Here is a 20,250-nt window from a genome sequence, read left to right as displayed (position 1 = left end):
TGCAGAGTGCAGGATCCGGCTTTGGTGTTGAAAGTCTCCAGATCATTGACAGTGCATGGCTCTGGTAGGAGGGGGCAGACCAAAAGATGTTGCATTGTCTGATCCTGCCCACAGTTGCAAGCAGTTTCTCCATCCCTATTGTAGTCCCATTTCTGCATGAGGACTTTGCATCGTCCTGTTCTTGTCCGTAGGCGATTCAGGCATGACCAGGTGGGCCATGCCTCACTTGAACTTGGAGGGAGTGATTCACTTGGTCCATAGGAGAGCTTATTCGTCACAGACTGGAGGTGGTTGGACCATAGGGTAATCCTTCGACCGTGGGCGGTGCCATCAAGGGATTCGGTTGAATGGAGAAAACTGCGTCTGGATTTGAGTCTCTTTTTAGCAAGTTCGCGATTGTAGAGTGGGTGGCGAGGGTTAACTTCTTGCTTGGTTTTCTCCATCTGTGCTGAGACCTCTCGCCTGATGTGTGGTGGGGCAATACCACACAGTTAATAAAGGTCATCTACTCTTGTTGGTCGCAGACATCCAGAGATAGCTCTGCAAACTGCATTCAGGACTGGGTTGATCCTATCTGCTGCAATGTGTGTTTAGATCTGACACAATGTGATATGAGTCAGGATATCCTCAAAACGCATCGTCAACCAAAAATCACTATGGAATAATCCCTGGAATATAACTTCTAGGGCTGCTCCATTGGACCCCCTTTGCCATAGTGTAGAGTGCTTGATTACATGTAAGGACTGGAATCTGACCGGGGTTCAGGACATCAACTACAGTCTTCATGATGTCCATTACTTGGCGCATCATGGCTTTAAAAATTGACTTGTCACAATATTGACTCAATTATTTGCCACTTTAACTAAAACATGGACAATGAAATTCCTGATTTATACACACACACACACACACACACACACACACTCACACATACAAATAGTTCCAATCCTTAAATTGATTTGACAATGTCAAAGAATTTCAAATAAACAATGGCAATCATTATGACAATGGCAGCCTTTTTTGACACTAACCAATGCTCAGCTGAATATAAAAACAGTAGAAACTGCTGATCTGTGATTTATAATACAAAAGAGAAACATTTCTTCCCTTCAACTTTAAACCTTTATAAACAATATCAAAAAACATCAATTAACAATGGCAGCTTTCTTGAAGAAAGCAAGCAGCTACAAAAATGGCACCACTTTTGTCACAGGTCATATCTGATATGTAGGCAATAAATATCTATTAAAACATATAACTAAAACATCAATACTGCTGGAATTGATTACACTTACAATGAAACAAAATATTGAATAAGCAATGAGAGCTACTTTCAACATGGCCATCATTTTCTTTCAAGTCACATTGACAATATGTTATATGGACACTAAATTTCCTAATGCACAATTTATAACACAAAAGATTTTTCCATCATTTGATTCAATTCAAATGACAATATTCAACAATTCTAAATATGACAAAGCAACCTCTTCAAATATATTTTTCCCCAGAAAAATGCAGCATCTAGAATTACCACTGAAACATATTCTACACACAAATTCCATTCTTGTTTCATGAAAACCCTCAAATGGTTTAAAATTTTACTTTATCTGCACTTGGTGAATGTAAGGTATTATGGGTCAATTTTTGTTTTTCGCATGATGCATCAGAAATAACTGAGTGTCTTGCAGAAATTTGTGTCATGCCATTGCAATTAATCCTCTGGAAAAATTCGAGGTAGCTACATGTAGTGCTTACTTGCTACTCCCACACAGAGAAGCAGTGTAAGTTTTGAAACTCTCTTTAAAAAACATGTTTTTGTTTTTTGTTTTGTTTTTTACTATCCAACATAAATCAAATGGACTTCTTTTTTTTAGTTTCATATCTCAGAAGTATTTAAAAGTATGAAGTGATTACACGCATTATATTTAGTAAAATGTGCTAGACTTTATGGCATAAATTTATGAAGATGGTAAAATTGAAATCATGGACTATTTGAATAGAGCCTTAAATATTGCATGGCCTATTTCATTACAAAATCAGTCACTTTGTAATGTTTCAAAATGTTGAATGAAATGAACATTTTTTAAAGAAATGGTCATTACGTTGACAAATGACTAATTTCCTAACAAAATAGGCCACACCACGCCTAGTGCTCCATACAAATTGTCCATGGTCTCAACTATGTTTTCAATTGTACCATGGACATGAATGCAGGTCTTTAGGGCAAGTTGAGCCATAGCTCAATTTGCCACATAGACCCTGTTTACGATGCGAGGCTTGGCCGCAGTTCAACGATAGCCCAGCCAACCTCCATTTCAGTGTAAACGTGCAAAAGGCCAAATGCAAGGCCAAAGTTGGCCTTGCATTTGGCCTCGCTCTGGAGGTGGCTAAGCCGCGGCTGAGCCTGGCCTTTTTCTCTGTGTAAACGCAAATGGGGCCAAATGCGCTGCCAATTTTATTCTGGTTTCCAAACCCCGTACTTGTACTATTTCACTATTCAGGATATTAACCCCCTCAACATCGAAAACTAGCATAGTTTAATGTGATCTTGTCCTGCAAAGGATCTTTCCCTTCAGAAAAGGCCTTTGCCCGAACGGTGATTTCGTTGCCATGAAATTCAGTTGGCAAAGGGTCTGAAAACCAGACAACACCGAATTGTGTTTGTTTACAAGTAGAGCGCCACTATGACAAAATATTAAAAGGTTTGAAATAAAAGCGCGGCCGAGCCCAGTAGTGTAAAGGAACAAAATTGCGGGGCTTGGCCTCGCAATTGAGGTTATGCTCAACCACGGCTTGGCCGCAGCATGGTGCAGCCCCACACTGTAAACAGGGTCATAGAGTCTTCCTCAACTAACCCCACACCTAGAGCATTACTGAAGGTTTACATATATGTGCATACACAAAATATATGCATCAATTACAGACCAAGTCTCTCATTATGGTGAGACTCATGCATTTAGGGTCTGTCTCACGATTTCACACATAGTACCCATTTTTCTCAGACATCAAGTGAAATTGCAACTTGAACCAAAAATGAGGAGTGTAGCTAAAAGGATTGAAGTGATGCTTGCAATTGAAGGTGTATTTCCCTTCATCATGCCAAATTAGCAAACAATAGTCACTTAATTATGCACCAGATCCTTTATTAACAGCTACAAATTTAAAAAAGGCTCCTTACTGTGGGAGGGGGAATACCCTTCTCGTTTGCGCGAGCGCAAAGACACTAAGTCATGAAAATCTTGTTGTTAATTTTTTTTAAACTTTGCATCTTTGCAATTATTCAAAGGATAAAACAGAAAAAAAGACCCACACTTGCTTCTCACAATCATCATCTAATATCTAAGTCATAGCTTTGATCCATAATGGAAAAATGTAAAAATACTGCACATTTGCATTTCACATACTTCTACTTTTATGGTCTACATTTTGGTTTTGCCCTTAATCAAAGACGTTTCTGTGTCAATCACGAAAACAATATGGTGGTGTAAATGATTATGCTATGGGTCATTAACACGTTACCACTTGAGTGTCTCCAGGGACGGTGGCTTAACATGCCACTATGGCTAACTTACCGTACCTTCCAATACTACACATGATCTGATTACCACCACATAAACATAAAATTAATAATTATTGAGGTATTTTATGTTGCGTAAATCATTCCACAATACTTCAATTACATTTATACCCTTTGCTTTTGCATTTATCATGCATACTGTTCACTGTGCTTAGAATTATTGTAGATGGAAGAGAGTGGAAGTCCTGAGAAACTATTACGTTGCTCATCTGTTATCATCTGATATGAAGTGCTTGCATGTCAACCAAGTTTGATCCAAGATTGACAGCTGTCCACACAGTTGAAATAGATGCGATCCACACCTGGTCCAATTGACTGGTTTTGAGCCTTTAACCAGTAGAGTTCTACTCCCTGTGCTACACCAACGCTGCAAAGCAAAGCTGGTGTGTTCTCTCTGTTGGTCAAGACCCTGCTTTAAAATACATAAACAACATACTGTTACAAATGAAGTACACTGCTTATCTTTTAACATCGATAAAATGAAAGAACTGAAATATGTGTTGTTAGAATGGGAGAACATAAATATCATTATCACAAATGTTACGAAGAAAGTTACATTATGTTTTACATATTTTAGACAGATACAACCAATTTCTTGTAGTCATAACTTGCGAACACAACTGTACTGAAACATTCACAACTTCACATAACATCACATCACCTTTTATGTTAACCTTTCTTTTCATGAATACATACACCTATTTCTCTTACAGGAGTACAGCATATACATCATAGTTCTCTGGATGTATATCATGTTTAGCTACGATGTAAATTGGACAGAACAAAACTACACTTGTACAGTCACATTTATAAGAATAAGGAATATGTGAATAACATTTCATAAATGTAATATGGAATTAACAAACTGTTTCAGATCACAGACTTTAGATGATAGAACATATATTACAAACATTTCAGGGGAAAAAAAAATAATTCTGAAGAAACACCTGTGTATGCATAATTCTACAGGTTATGCTAATACAGCTTAAAAACACACCTGGAGAGATTATTGTGAGAATTTAATTTGAACACTGAGTATGATTGAGCCTGATTTTGTCAAAAAGTTGTGTGAAAAGTTAAATGCATACAAATCTGACAAAAAGTAGGGGGAAAAAAAAGCAAAAAAGAAATAAAACTCACCGGTGGAAACACTTGGGTACAAGGCTGGACATGATTGCGGCACAAGCACAGACCAGTTCATCATTCACCAGGCAAATGTAAAGACATAAAGATGTTAGCCATAAACACCTAGATGAAATACACCTAATTGATGCTTTTTTCATTTTGGCCAGTGCTTTATTCTCACTACCATGGGTGCTAAAGAGAAACAATGACATCAATCAATGAAAGCAAATGTTTGAGAAACAGGGGTTTGAAAACTCAAAACATTTTTCATAAATTTGCATGAAATCAATCAAAACTTGTGCTATGTAGCTCATAATGTTTACGTAATAAATACAATTCTTGCACCACATACATGATCACTCATGGATTTCACTCTATCTTCTCTGGTGAAATATTCATTTCTATCAATTACAACATATGCCTATTGATCAGGTTTTGCACATATAAATGCAACTCCTACTTTTTCCATTTATTTCAAAGCACTTTCATCAGCATTTACAATTTGATTTTCCTCAGCTCTAAACGCTCATCAAATAGTAACACAAACTTATCATTATCAGCATTTAATTCTCTGAAAAAAAATATTTTTCAAAATGATTATTATGCCAAAATCTACCTTTCTGCACTGTCATTTTCTGGGCTATGTTTTATTTCTGTTGTGCCTGTTCTATTTTTATTCTTTGTCTATTCTATTTCAATTCCATTTTCTGTCTTTTGTTTTATTTCTGTTCCATACTGAACTTGTATCTTCCTTTTATAGTTACATTTCCAACAATGATATTTAGAGAAGAGCAACTACCAGCTCAGCTACTGCTTTGTGAAAAGGGTTGATAATTCTCACCTAGATTCAGCATTACCACTTCATAAATTTTTAATATCACCACTATTGCTGACATACATGTAACATTATAATTACAGTCCTTTAAATCATTTTTGCAATTACACAATTTATGTGTTTTTCCTTCTTCTTGACATGCAAGCCCACATTTCTTTCAACAAGCAATCAAAGATCATTGTTTCTGTTGCATGCTCTTGTCGTTGTCTATTTATTTTTTCTTTATAATGTCAATGTGTTATGTAGTACTTTTATTGTTGCCCAAGTTTTGTTTCCTGTGCACAATCAAGGTCGCTTCAGTGGATCTCTCCACCCTTTGCACACTTTGCTCATGGCACACTGTTTTCCTCACTTCAATCACTTCAGTATTCATTACAATTTAATATTATCATAAGGTTTCACTACTGTTGAACATTCTGTTCATTTCATTCATCATATTTCATCTATTCTCCATAACATCATAAAAATATGTATGATGAAAGATGAAAATATATTTCATTTGATTTCAGCATTGTGAAAAAAACCTTGAATAAACATCTAATGTTATTAGTAAAAACAAGTTCAGTGAAACAGTATTCAAATAGCTTCATGGTAACTGTAGTAAAGGCGAATAACTTCAATGGTGAGATCATTAATACCTATACTACATACATGACCGATAAATGTGCCACCTTCTGTTGTAGCATCAACTTCATGTTGTTGATATTCATAAGAACACATCAAATTATGCCAAGCAAATCACTTGAACCTTGTCTGAGAATTTCATTAAATTCACCAATAACTATGCTTTTTGTGCTTATTTGGTGCAATTCAACAACTAATTTCCATAATTTCTCACATTATTTTTGGGTCATATTTAGGAAGTCTATAATCACTGAATTGTCACTTTCTGTCTCATAATGTCGCTGTTTTCTGTAGTACTAGTAGTCATACTTTTGTTGAAGTCTTGTTTCATATTCACAAGCATAATCTTCCCAGTGGAACCCTCCATACTTCACATGTTTTACTCATTGCAATTTTTTTTTTTAACTTCAAACACCTCAGTATTGATCATAAGTATCACTTCTACTCATTTGTTTTTGAATTGCTGTATGCTCTGTCCTATTCACACTTTTTTATTTTCCTCATTCTGTATTACAAAAGGAAATATGATGACAAAAGAAAATAAATATCAATTGATTTGAATATATGTGCCACATTACTTTGCGTAAACTCAAGACATCACTCATCAGAACTGTATTCTGATAGCCTCATGGTAACTGTAGTAAAGTGGAATAACTTCAACATGAAGTGAGTCTATACCTGTGCTATATACATGATCAATCAATGTATTACCTTCTGTTGTAGCATCAAGTACATGTTGTTGATATCCGTAAGAATACATCAATTTATGCACACATGAATCACTTGAACCTTGTCTGAGATTTTCATTGAAGTCACCAATAACTATGCGTTTCGTACTTCTCTGCTGCAATTCTACGAGTAGTCTCTTCAGTTTCTCACAAAATTGTTTCTTATCATATCTGGGAGGTCTATATATCACAGAAATGAGACATGAAGGACAAGTTACTGCAAATGTAATATATTCTAGATTATTGACATGTAAATCCAGCCTACTAATAGATTTGATTTTACTGTACACTGCAACTCCACCATGTGCTTGATTTTTCAGTGCCGAAAATAAGGGACTTTCATCTGAATAAGATTTTGACCGAGGTTGATTGTACATTTTAAAATGATCTAAATTCACGTCAAAAATGTCATCATTAAGCCAAGTTTCAGTTAAACAAATAATATCAGAATTTCTACATAGGAGGTTTGATTGGATATCTTTGAAATGTGCTTTAAGACCTTGAATGTTATGTAGCATTATATTCAGAGTCGCAACAGAAACATCATTATCAAAGCTCTTTTCATCAACAAATGTTGGCATGTTTTCTAAACTTTCTTTAACAGTTGGATTGCAATATATGACTTTGGGATCAAAATCTTCAATAGTTAGTCCACGTATTGATGTGACACGGCTCAGAGCAACATATGCTTGTCCGGGCAAAAATATATTTTTCAGAGAAACAACAGCTTTTTCCATTGTCATGCCCTGTACTTTATGTATTGTGCATGCATATGCTAATTTCAAGGGAAATTGTTTCCTCGTATATTTTTTCCCAATTGATTCCTGTTGCATTTCTATTGACTGTGTTCCTACTTTTTCATTGTCAAATTTCACAAGCACACTTGAGGGTCTGGCATTTTCATTTACTCTTACTAAGTCAGTTACAGTGCCAATGCAGCCATTTGATAAACCTTTGGTCACATTCACATTTTTGATCAGCATCACTCTAGAATTTTCAGCAACCCAAAGATATGCTGGCAAAGAAGCTTTAGTACATCTCCGTGGCTTGTCACATGCTTTGTTTTTACCCTTATCGCCAAGTTCAAAATCTTCTGCATCAAGACAGATGATATTTGTGCATTTCTTGTGAAGCATTATTTTATTCCAGTCATTTACTTGTTTGTTTGAAGAATATATATGCAGTGCATCCTCACATTGCTCTCCAGTTTGGCATGATTGAAGAACTGCAAAATCATCACTTGATAATTCATCTTTCTTTTCTTTTACCCTTAATTTGTTCAAAAGAACAGCAAAGTCTGCATCATCCTTTTGTCTCATTATTTCATCCAAGTTAATCATAGAGAAGTTGTCTGTCCATAAAGAACTTTGCAATGTATCTTTATACAAAGGAGTACCTTTTACTGGGGGTAACTGATAAAAATCTCCAACTGCAATAACTGAAACCTTTCCAAATGGAGCATCATCACGCGTCTGCTTTATTTGCCTTAAACGTCCATGTACATACCACAGTAGCTTCTGATCAACCATGGATATTTCATCAATTATTAGTATCTGTAATTGGCCCAGCTGAGTACGTAAATGACTTATCTTTTCTTCTCCAAGGGGTTGATAAGGTAATGAAGCAGAAATGGGTATGGACAGTGCATTATGAATAGTACTACCATCAATATTGTAGGCTGCAATTCCAGTTGGAGCTACTTTCATAATTGAAAGATCATCTGGATTATGCATCATTTTACCTAGAATTCTTGTCCCTTCATTACATATGCATTTCACCAGATGACTTTTTCCTGTTCCAGCACCACCTGTCACAAATATCTGAAACGGTGTGGCTTCTTTTCCATTAACTCTGTCAAGACACCATTGTCGTATTTTGTAGAACACTTTTTGCTGCTTGCTGTTTAAAGTTCTTAATAAGACATTACTGTCTTCTCTCGAAATGCTACATGATCGAAATTCTATGCCATATGACTCTTTCTCCTGAGATTTAGATTCAAGATCTGGGATTCTAAACTCATTGTCAGCATCTTCAACTTCTACATGGATTTTAGCTGTTTCATGTCTTTCAACTTCTGTTTCTGGACAGAGTAATCCCCATGCATCTTCTTGTGCACCAAATTTCTCAAGATATTCTTGTGCCTGATCAATTGTATCAGCGTTTTTTTCATACTGCCTGAGATTTTCATTGGCAATACTTTTGACACTTTCCAAATTCTTATTAAACATTCGAACAGATCCATTTTGATAAAATTCCTCATATGTCAAAAATTGGTCAGGTTTTAACTGTTTATCAGTACGATATGGCAAAAATAGTTGCAATATACTCTGATAATATTTTTCTGGGGTTACAGTCGGTGAAAAACGAGGGTATCTCACTACAGCATCATTGGTTCTTGTTCTTTTTTGTATATAGCCCAGCTGATCTCTCAATTTAAACACACTCTGTTTCTGTTTCTTACCCTTTATATCAGATTCACTGAGTAGTCTATACTTTGAACAAAATGTGGCTAAACACATATTTTCAAATTCAAAACCATCAGGTCGGGCTTTATATTTATCAATTCTGCTTGGCATCCATGGGCTCCTATCATCATCGTCTCGTCTGCTTTGAATAACACTCAGTGGTAGACTCATTCTCACAGGGTTTGGTCCAACAGGTATAAACTCTACTTTTCTTGAGCACTCTTTCAATCTCAGGCCACAAACACGATACACACTTTCTTGTGCTGAAACTTCACGGTTTTGCATATACACATGTCCTATTTCTTTCATACTCTTTCGAGCATCTTCATTGCCCTCTCTCATTTCACTTTCAGCATTTTTCAAGAGCAAACTCATTTCTCTTTCTGCTTTTGACATGTATGACACAACATAAACAATGCAGGCATACTCATTTGTTATATACTGCAAATCCATATTGGCATTCCAAGCTCTGAGTAAGAATGAATTATATTGATTAACCCATATATCTTTTGGATCTCTTTTCATGACTACATCTTCTTTTGTAGCTACAGCATTATAGGCATCTTCAAATTCCTTTTGAGACATCGCAAGAGCTTCAAAGAGCTGCCTAGCATTATCATATTTGCCTTCCACACATGATGAATTCTTTACTGCAGACAGAACATCTTGAGCCTCATCTGTAACTTCTGGATTATCATCAGGCTTCACAACAAATGTTTTCTCAGAAGGTGGTCTTGGAAAATTAAATCTACAGGAGGTTCCCTTTTTCTTGCATGATTTTGAATGTTTCTTTGAGTGAAGCTGAACATTCTTCACTATTTCATACAGTTCTTCATCTTCATCCTCACATGGAATGTTGCATGAAATATACTTATCAATAAAATCTATGACAGTTTCATCTTTCTCGACACCCAAATTAGGTGCATTTTCAACCCAGAATAAACAGTGTGTATGTGGAGATCCTCTCTGTTGAAATTCAATCCTGTAAAAATAGTCAATTATCTTGCCAATAGGTTCTGCCTCAGAAAGAATCACTCTGTTCAAAAATGCATGAAAGCGTTTATCAAACATACGAGCTACTGTCACTGGATTTGATTTTAATAAATTACACTTATCTGTCCAATCCAGATCACTTGCTTTTCTCCCATCACCTTGTTGATTTAGCAATGTGTTAATAACTTCAGGCCATCTCATTTCAGCTGATGAAAATGATGCAAACCATGTAGGCTTTCCAAGTTGTCTAACCATTGCTAATACATCTTTCTGTGTAGATTGCCAGTATGGAGGTGTTCCTCGTATTTGTTTCAGAAATTTATATCCTTTATTCGAATCCAGTATCTCATGAAGTTTTCTTGCATCCTTTAGATCTGAACATCGCATCAATGTGGAATTATCTATTTTCTCTGAGCTTTTTCTGACAGCTATAGAAACACTAGAAAGTATTTGTTGCAGTTCATAAATACACTGAGCATAGAAAATATATTCTGTATTTTTTGCAAATCTGTTGTCTACATGCATCAAACGATTATGCAAATAACGACCAAGTGTTACTTTAATGTACCTGGTATCATGAAATGTTGGCTGGCCTGTTGGAAACAGAGCAGGAAAACATTTTGCCTCATTACTCTCATCCATCAATAGTGACACAGGACTATTCTTTTCACAAGGAGCACAGCATATAATATCATCAAAAAACTGATCAAGCACTTCTTGTCTCATATCGACCTTCTGCAAACATGTGCCCAACTGAATGCCTTGTAATCGTCCATCTTGATCATCCTCTATATCATCATCATCATCATTAGTTTCACTTAAATCAAATAGTTTACCACAAGCTGTTTTACTATTTTTGTCTGATAAATCAGAGTCCCATTCGCTATCAATAGCAATATCAGAATACCACTTATTATTCTTTTTCAAATATTCCAATGCAGCTAGGACATTGTTTTTCTTGACAAACTGATATTCATAATGTCCTTTATATGACAGTTTCCTCTTTAGCTTTACGCGAATTAATTGATCATCAGTCTCCGGTCGAGGTAATATCTTTACAGTTTCATTTGTGCGTGAAGGTACACAAACTGTTGGGCCATGCACTCCATATTGTCCTCCTTTAGGCAAATTCAAAACTTTCATAAATGGAATGTTTAGTGCAATCAAATGTGTTTCCAACTGATTCAGATTTCCAAGTTCCGCAGGAATAGCACGTAATTCTAAATTATTTCTGCTAGCTTCAGCAGGCATATTACCAGCTAATAATTTCCTGTGGCAAGTGTAACAAACCCATAAAAAATTTCTTGATGACTTTACTATTTGACAGTCAATATCACAGTCATCGCTGCATGTATGTAAATACTCCTCCTTTAAGCACCTCAAATCGTTATATTTTGCTTTTGTACACTTCAATACTTGATTCTTGAATAATAATTTCAAACATACGCAACATACATATTCAGGGCCGTGTGAAACAATTTCCCTAAATTTTTTCAAAACATGGTCACAATTTCTCATATTCATTTTTTCTTGTTTTTTTCGTTTCATGTTTCTCATTGCAACCTGCTGTCTGTACAAAAAATTTGTCTTGTACTTAATGTTTGAAACTTTCCTCATAATTTTCTTACGCCTCTCTCTGAATAAAGCATTGTTTTGATATCTAGCTTTCCTCATTTTCTTAAGCCTTTCTCTATGTAGAACATTGCACCCATAGTTTACTTTCCTCATTGTCTTCAGCCTTTTTCTGAATGAAGCACTGTTTTGATATTTGGCTTTCATCTTTGTTCTCATCCTTTTCTTAATTTTTTCTCGAAATGAAGCATCATTTTGGTATCTAGCTTTCATCTTTGTCCTCATCATTTTCTTGATTTTTTCTCTTAATAAAGCATTGCGTTGATATCTAGCTCTCATCTTTCTGCTCATTGCTCTCTTGACATTTTCTCTGTAAGTAGGATCGAACAAGTACCTGTTTCTTTGTCTCTCCTTAATTTCTCTTCTCTTTTCGAACCGGTAAGGTTCATCTGTTTGATATTTTACTTTCTTTGCAGCTGCATTTTTTAGTTTGCGGAATAGAAAAGGCTGAACATCTGATAAACATTCTATTTCTAACTGTCTTTGCTCATTTTTTTTCTTTTCTCTCTGTGCTCTCATTCGATCTCTATTTTTTCGTCTGGTAATATTTGCATTACTTTTTTTTCTTTGTTTTTTCCTTTTTGTAGTTTGCCTTGTAGTTTCAACTTCTTCAGATTCTTCAGTATCCCTACTCATTTTAACAGCACGTTCAATGTCATCCTCTAAAACTTCATTGTTCAATACATTTATTTGACAATCACCGACTTGTTTCGTAACTTTTCTCTCAGTTGTGAGTCTTCTCTTTCTTGTCACAGGCGTTTCCATAGCGGTAATGTTTTGTGGTCTTGACAAGTTTTGGCATGAACTTAATGTTTGGATCCTTGGACATACAGACTCTACAACATCGTAATGATTGCCATTTGTGTGTTGCAAGTAAACACCTCTTTGTGATGTAACAATTCCAAACTGAAGTTTGCTTGCACCAAATAATTTCCATTTTGAACAGTTTTCTTCATATGTATAAATATCAGTATCTAGTAGATTTGATAAGGCCATTATTTCCAATTCTGTAGCCCATGTGCCATTGTTGAATACTCTTTCCTTTGCAATGTATTTTACAACATCTGTGTATCCTGATTTTAAAAGGCTTACATAATCTTGCTTGTTTTGTAAAATATGCATAACTGTTGCTTTTCGAACATCACGGTGTGAATCTTCCTTGCCACATGTGACATATGACATAGCTCTGTAAAAGCAATTTCCATCACCACTAATTTTATAGATAGTTAATGGTTGTGACAGGACAGTAATATTACCATTTTCCACCATATCTTTTGGCACATCATTACTGCTACATTTGTCATTAACCTTTATGCCTAATTTGCAACAAAACTTCTCTCTGTCAAATTTATTCACAGGTGTGTACATGAGATTAATCTTTTTAATTTCTCCCACTTGCTTCACCTCGGATGCATCAACATCGACTACTGTCTGTTGACATGTGTTTTGTAATGGAATTTGTGTCTCTTGCAAGTTTGACACCATTATTTGTTTGGACATCATTTTCTTCACTCTAACACTGCCTTTCTTCAATGTCAAGTTTTCGGTAGCCTTAGATGATTCATGATGACTTTCTTTTTTACTTTCCACATTTGCATCTGAATTCACATGAAACACACTTAATTTTTCATCCAAAGTACTAGACTGAACAGCAGTTACACTTTCAACTACATCAAAATGATTGCTTCCAGTGAACACAATATATATGCCTCTTTCAGTTGTTACCTTGTTATAGTACCCCGGTTTCCTTGCAGACAAAATTTGCCAATTTTTTGTACGATCATCATACACATATATATCACAATCTAGCATATGTGCCATTGAACTAATATCAGTGTGACCAGCCCATGTTCCTAAATCCATCAATTTCTCTTGAAGTACAAAGTCCCTGACATTCTGATATTTCACTGTGTTAATTAAATTTTTAAATAAATCACCCGTTTCCAGTAAATGTGCCACATTGGATTTCCTGAGCATGAAATGGTTTCCTTCACTGCCAGTAACTACATGAGAAATACTTCTGTAAAAGCAGTTGCCATCACCCATAACTCTCTTGATATTTACAGGTTTCCTCATACACAAATTTTCATTTGTATCTTCCACTGGTTCACTGGCTGCGCCACAGTAATTGACATTTAATCTATTGCACAAACACTGCTTGTCTACATATGTAATTGGTGCAAATTTGAAGTTTCTATCTCTTCTTTGTGTTGTCTTTTCAAGTGAAACAAATTCAACTTCATTCTCACTTCCATAGTCATCACTGCTTACATTAACTCTGGTTTCCTTTATTGTTACATTTTGAGTCTCATCACTATAACTCAGATTTCTTTCAATATGATGACAATGTTGCGAATAGTCGCTGTTTTGATCATTTATATTCCCACACGCAGTATTTAGGGTCTTTGATCTCTTAGAGCCACTAGTTGTCAATACATTTTTCTTAGAATTGAATTCTACTGCCAGACCGGTTAATTCAAACTGAGTAGTACGTAAATCACATGCCATAGATTTTGCCAAATTCAAACAGTGTACCTGTATACCTTGCCATGATGAAATGCTAAGCAAGACACTGCATCCATCTTGTACCAAGTATCCATCATGACTTCTGGAATGAGAATCAAACACATAATAACCACTGTGATGCCTAATGATTGCAAATGTACTCTCAGCAAAATTCATAAGACATGCATCATATCGGCACAGTTCTTGTTCTAATGCTTGACTCAATGGCAAAGCACCAAAATTTGACAAATTGTTTTGATCTCCTTCCAACACTCCATATTTCGATTCACCATAGGTTATTTGAAATTTTTCATCCAGAATATGAAGTTCCTTCGGTAATTCATCTATCATTACAAGCTCTTCATTCAGTTGTGAATCCTTCTTTATGTAATAATACAACTCATTCCCAAGGGTCAGAATCTGATCAAGATCACGAGGTCTCATTTCGATTCCATTCTTTGTTTGAATGTAGAGAACTGCCACAATAGAATTACATGCACATTGTTTGCCAGCAGTATAACCAAATCGTTGATCACCTTGATTAAAATTTCCTTGTGCGATTGTTTTAGTCAGAGGATATGATTGCCTTCTATCATATTCTGAATCTGAAAGAGAAACAGGCTTACAGACACGTTCTTCAGTCTCTAAATCATTTGCAGCTGGTTCACCATCTAATATAAGTACAGACGATTCTTGAACATCATATGAATTATGGTGGTCAACACTATTTGCAGAACCAGCATTCATTACTATGCAATCAGATGGATTAATAGTTTTTTCACGTTCAGGCAGGAATATTGATTCATTACAAACTTGAACACACATGTTTTGCATACCTGAAACAGGTTTGTGACACGGAGAGTGAACATTTACATTTGTAGTAGAATTCACAGAGAACAATTCATTCACTGATATTTGACTGTCACCTTCAACATCTTTTGTTTCGCTGTAACATGGGTTTAGTTCATGCATATCGTGGATTCTGTCACACTTCACTTTGGACATATCATTCGAGCCTGTGTTGTCTCTATTTGTGGAATTACTGTCCTCACGGTCAGATATTTCATTCTTACACAACTTTTCATTCTTTGCTGCATGTTCTCCTTCAAAAATGTCATGTTTCACCTTTTCATTGTTACGCACCTGTGAGTCAGCATTTTTAACCACTGGCACACTTTGTTTGTTGCGGATCTTCGTGAAACGACCTTTCTTTCTTGGTTGCCGTGCATTTCCACCTCCATAGAGCCTGTTTACATTCCAAACTTCTTTTTCAATGTCTGTGGAAAGGACAGAGACACATGTAGCCTGATCACCACTCAGTACGAAACATCCATTAGTCATATTCGGAGTGCTTTTAGCCACATCAGCCCAACTTCTCTGTGTTTTTGCATAGATTTGCTCAGAGTATTTTGCCATAACATGAGGTGACTGAACACACTTTGAATATACATTCAATACAGATTCAGTATACACCTGCAGACTATCATTTCGTTCTGTGTCCAAGTTTCGATTCATATTTCGCTTCACGAGTTCACCATGTTCTTCTTGCCTTGTTTCTACTTTTGATTTTTTGCCTTTGCTGGTCTTGGCTCTTCTCTGTTTTTCAAGATAGTAGCCTTTCATTGCTTTGCCAATGTAGGTCACGCCAGGTTGGAGAATCACACCATTTACTGATCTCACTGTGCTCTTGTTATTGGTCTTGGTCTTAGGATTGTTAGTCATTGTTTGGGATGTTGTCAGTTTGGCCTTCTCAATCACTTTTGTCTTCCTTGATTTCACAGTTGTCCAACCATCATCAACTGCAGTTTCTAATGGTTCAAATTGCCTCCTAGTGAGATTTGAGATGAATGTCGGATCTGATTCATCTCTGTCACAATTTGCTCTTTCCTCCACACACACATTTGTCATTTCTAGAACACCACGTTTGTTCTTTCTTCTCACATACCTCTTTTTCAGTCTCATCTTCGTTGGTTTCTTTCTCTGGTTGCTCTTGCGTGATGTAAGTGAAACATCAACATGAAAATCTTCATCACCAAGGTCTTCGAGAAGTTCGTATCTATTGAAATGACAAGGAATGCCAATTTTGTCAAAGATGCGATGGGCAATATTATTGCTTCCACATGCTGAACATATCCAAATCAACCTTGCATCACACATTCTAGCCTCATGAGAAATAGTTCCTGTACACATCACATGAAACTGCTTGCCACAATCCTCACATGGTACTCTGCTTTCATTTTCATTGATCACACTGCAACATGCATCACATTCACTGACCTCTACATTTCTCATCAAGTCACAACTATGGAGGATATCTAGGATATCACCAATAACAATCTTGAATTCACTTGCTTCCATTGTCAAACTACAGGGCTTTCGAATCTTTGAAAGTATAATGGTACCTATTACTAAATAAATGTATATCAATCAACTGTCAATCAACACAGTTATATTCCTTGAATCACTATACTTTTATGAATCACACCTACTCCACTAGTACTGCGATTGGTAACAAAATTGTCGGATTGAATAGCTTTGAAAGTTGCACTAATACATGTGTACAGTACATGTACTATATTTCACTGCAATACAAATTCCAGCAGAAGGCTGCAACACCGATCCATATAATGTTTCTACCAACAGGTGGGGATATTTCTACAATGTTTGCTTGTTTCTAGCAACAGGTGGCACTCTTTGTCTGTTACGTGCTTCAATTCCTACTTTATAGAAAAGCTATGCCAATTTCCTTTTACGATATCTGCCAACAGAAATTTCAGCTTCAATTCTCTAACATTTGATTTGACTAAATTATGCCTTTATCTCGAGATTATGCTCTTTGTAAAGAAGGTTACAATTTTACCAATTATGCTTTTGCCTTAACTGCACAATAATCGGTCTCCCTTATATGTTTTTCTCTTAGGGTAGGGTCTTTCGCAACAAAAATTTCAATTTCACCAATTATTCTTTGTCTTCACTGACAATTAAAGAAACAGTAATGTTTCTGTTTTGAGATGACTCCTTTTGCAATAAAGGTATGTCTTTTACTAATTGTGCTTTTGTTTTCACAGCCCAATATTTATAAATAGCCCTTTAAGGTGCAATATTAACGTCTCTCCCTTCATTTACTATGACTAAAATGCTTTTATCTGAAGATGGCGCTCTTCAATTATTCTTTTATCCTATTAACAATTAACGAAAATTCAAGACTCAAGATACCAAAAAATATTTTTACATAAAATTTTTAGTATACTTCTCGCCTCACCTCATAAATTGTTTCTCACACTTTTAACAATTCCTTCAAAATTTCAACTCCTAGCTATTAGCTCTTGCCAACTGTAGTTGATTTATTTGCAGCAACTTTCAATGCAGAATATATCAAATATCAAATAATCCTTGAAGGTGCAAATTTTGTCTACCCCAATTAGTTTACAACACTATAATGCTTTCGTCTTATGACGGCACTCTTTAATAATCTTTCAGTGTAATCTGGACTCTTAAACACCTTTTCTCAAATTAACTGTTTCTATTTTCAAGTTTCCAGCAAACTTCTCGCCTTCTCTAGGACAATTCTCTTTCCAGTTTTTAACTATCCTTTTAAAGAATGCACTCTTTCATTCAAACACTCTTTAAAACTCTGTTATTCTGCTTAATTTTTACTCCTTTTTCGTCAACTCTCACTCTTCCTCTCTTTGATTTCACTCTTTTTCTCTTTGACTCTAACCCTTTCTGCCTCTGATTCTGAAACTTTCTCTCCTTCTGATACTGTCTTATTCTCATGCACTCAGAAGTTCTCTGTTCTCAGCTTTCTTCAAGTTCAAGTTAAGGTATTTCAGGTAAAGTTCAAGTTAAGGTATTTCAGGTAAAGTTCAGGTATTTCAGGTATATTTCAGATATTTCAGGGATGAGTTCGTGAATTCCAGGATGAATTTCCAGATGTAATCTCAGTGAATATTCACTGAATATTCAAGGATGAAGGTGAAATGGTATGAGATGAAATGTAGGATGAAGATGATTCAACAAATAACAAACACAAACACAAACGTACTTTCAACAAAGACCAACATAAATCTCCTTCCAAAGCAACCAGTACCTGCAGAAAGAAAAGAAAGGAAAAATACAAACGTTACAACAATACCTGTATAGGCTATACAGTGAACTCTCTACAATTATCACTGATACGACGAAGTTCACTATAACAAGGTAATTTTTTTGTGGTCCTAGATTGTAATTTCAATTTGTATTGTATTATTTTTGTAACCCTGATATAACAAGGTTTCATTATAACAAGCACATTTTTCTGGTCCTGAGGACCTTGTGTTAAGGACAGACCACTAATAATGTGAGGTACACACATTCTGAAAATACATACCGGTACTTGAGAGGAATATGAGGCACAACACCCAAATTTTTTATACAAATCTTTGTAAAATTATTTTACTGTTCCTGCAATCTAAACAATTCTTATAACAAAGGAAAACCATCTTTTAAACTTATAATCTTGCTTAAAAACACATTTTTCACTGTGCACACATCTGCACAGGGAAACCCTATTGTTATAACACGGTCAGCATAACTCAGTGAAATTAGGTCAAAGTCAAGCTTGTGATGTGTAATTGTGGGACTACATATTGGAAAATAAATGACTTCTCTTCAGTTACATTTCATGATTAAACAGGAATGATACTTCTGTATGACAAAACAAGGTCCAGGCTAAGTAACGTTATATTTCTTCCCCTGCATGCCCCCTATAAAAAAAGGTGAAATGAAAGGGTTGTTGTTGTTGGTGGTGCTTAAAGGCGCATCATTCAATATTGAATATTTACGGGACAGGAAAGGGGGACAGGGAATATTTACGGGACAGGAAAGGGGGACAGGAATCACCGCTATATAGCACTGTAAAATACGCCCTCTACTGGTCGTGGTGTTAGCTACGCATTAAAGTATGGCGCCCGCATCTCGCCCAGATTTGGCAGAAGCAAATCACCAGAGTAACGCTAAGCCCTCTTAGTCAACGTCAACTCTTAAAGTAGGTTCTTTGGAACTTAGCCTTCCTAGTAATTACATAGCAAATCATGATATGGCTCACACCTTGTCCATTCAGGAAACGCGGTCTAACGTTAAAAACTTCGCAACTTCCTTCCTGATACTCCTGACATTTAAACGTACGGTCTACGCACTACAACAGCTTCGTACACGTATAGGGCCTGAGCTGTGGTGATACGATGGGCATGTCCCCAGACACTACTGAACACATAAGAGTGATACTACTGATAGACCCTAACGTTTATTATAGTCACTAACACTAACAGCACCACGACTACACACATGAAATTTTGTTCTAAAAACCCAAACATCTGTGTTTAGGCATGCCTGCGTTTACAGACTAATACCCACCTGGTACTCGAACTCCAAACTAATCAAACCGTCAGTCTCACGCAAAGGTCTTCAGAAGTCGTATTTGTGAGCCTGTCGCTGCGCTGCCACGCCAATGCAGTAGGTTACGAATTGACAAACACGTACACCACCTCCGTATTGTATATGTGGGTAAGGTACTACGCATAAAGCATGGAGCTACTAACAGAGTAGAGCCATGGTATAAGCGTACGAGCACGCGTGCGCTTCTATACTCTTTGGTACGTACGTACACTCCACGCAGGCATGCACTGTGTGGATCACGGAGGGAGCACTGCGAGAGACGCGATACTACCATGGAAAGCCCGTCGCACACGCCCGAGAATTCGTGGGTGTTTCATAAAGCTGTTC

The 20,250-nt window shown here is 36.2% G+C and overlaps 1 long non-coding RNA gene across 3 annotated transcripts; it reads right to left on the bottom strand.

Annotated features, from left to right (window-relative positions):
* Positions 1 to 250: 250 nt before the first annotated feature.
* LOC139708643 (uncharacterized) lies at positions 251 to 20,036 on the bottom strand. 3 transcript variants are annotated; one of them, XR_011709381.1, is made up of 7 exons: positions 19,882 to 20,036; positions 18,533 to 18,577; positions 16,433 to 16,543; positions 15,631 to 15,764; positions 14,518 to 14,590; positions 4,721 to 4,744; positions 251 to 3,989 (listed from the first exon to the last, which is right to left on the bottom strand). It is a non-coding gene; the product is annotated as an uncharacterized lncRNA (long non-coding RNA). The 3 variants fall into 3 exon arrangements; XR_011709380.1 differs by having other exon boundaries at positions 14,526 to 14,590; XR_011709379.1 differs by lacking the exons at positions 251 to 3,989; positions 4,721 to 4,744 and having other exon boundaries at positions 9,964 to 14,590; positions 19,882 to 20,029.
* Between the last annotated feature and the right edge of the window lie 214 nt (positions 20,037 to 20,250).

This window comes from Diadema antillarum, unplaced genomic scaffold (genome assembly GCF_040938485.1).
Source record: "Diadema antillarum isolate AM-2024a unplaced genomic scaffold, OU_Dant_1.0 scf00000036, whole genome shotgun sequence".
Lineage (NCBI taxonomy): Eukaryota > Metazoa > Echinodermata > Echinoidea > Diadematoida > Diadematidae > Diadema > Diadema antillarum.
This window is presented reverse-complemented; position numbering and strand designations above follow the sequence as displayed.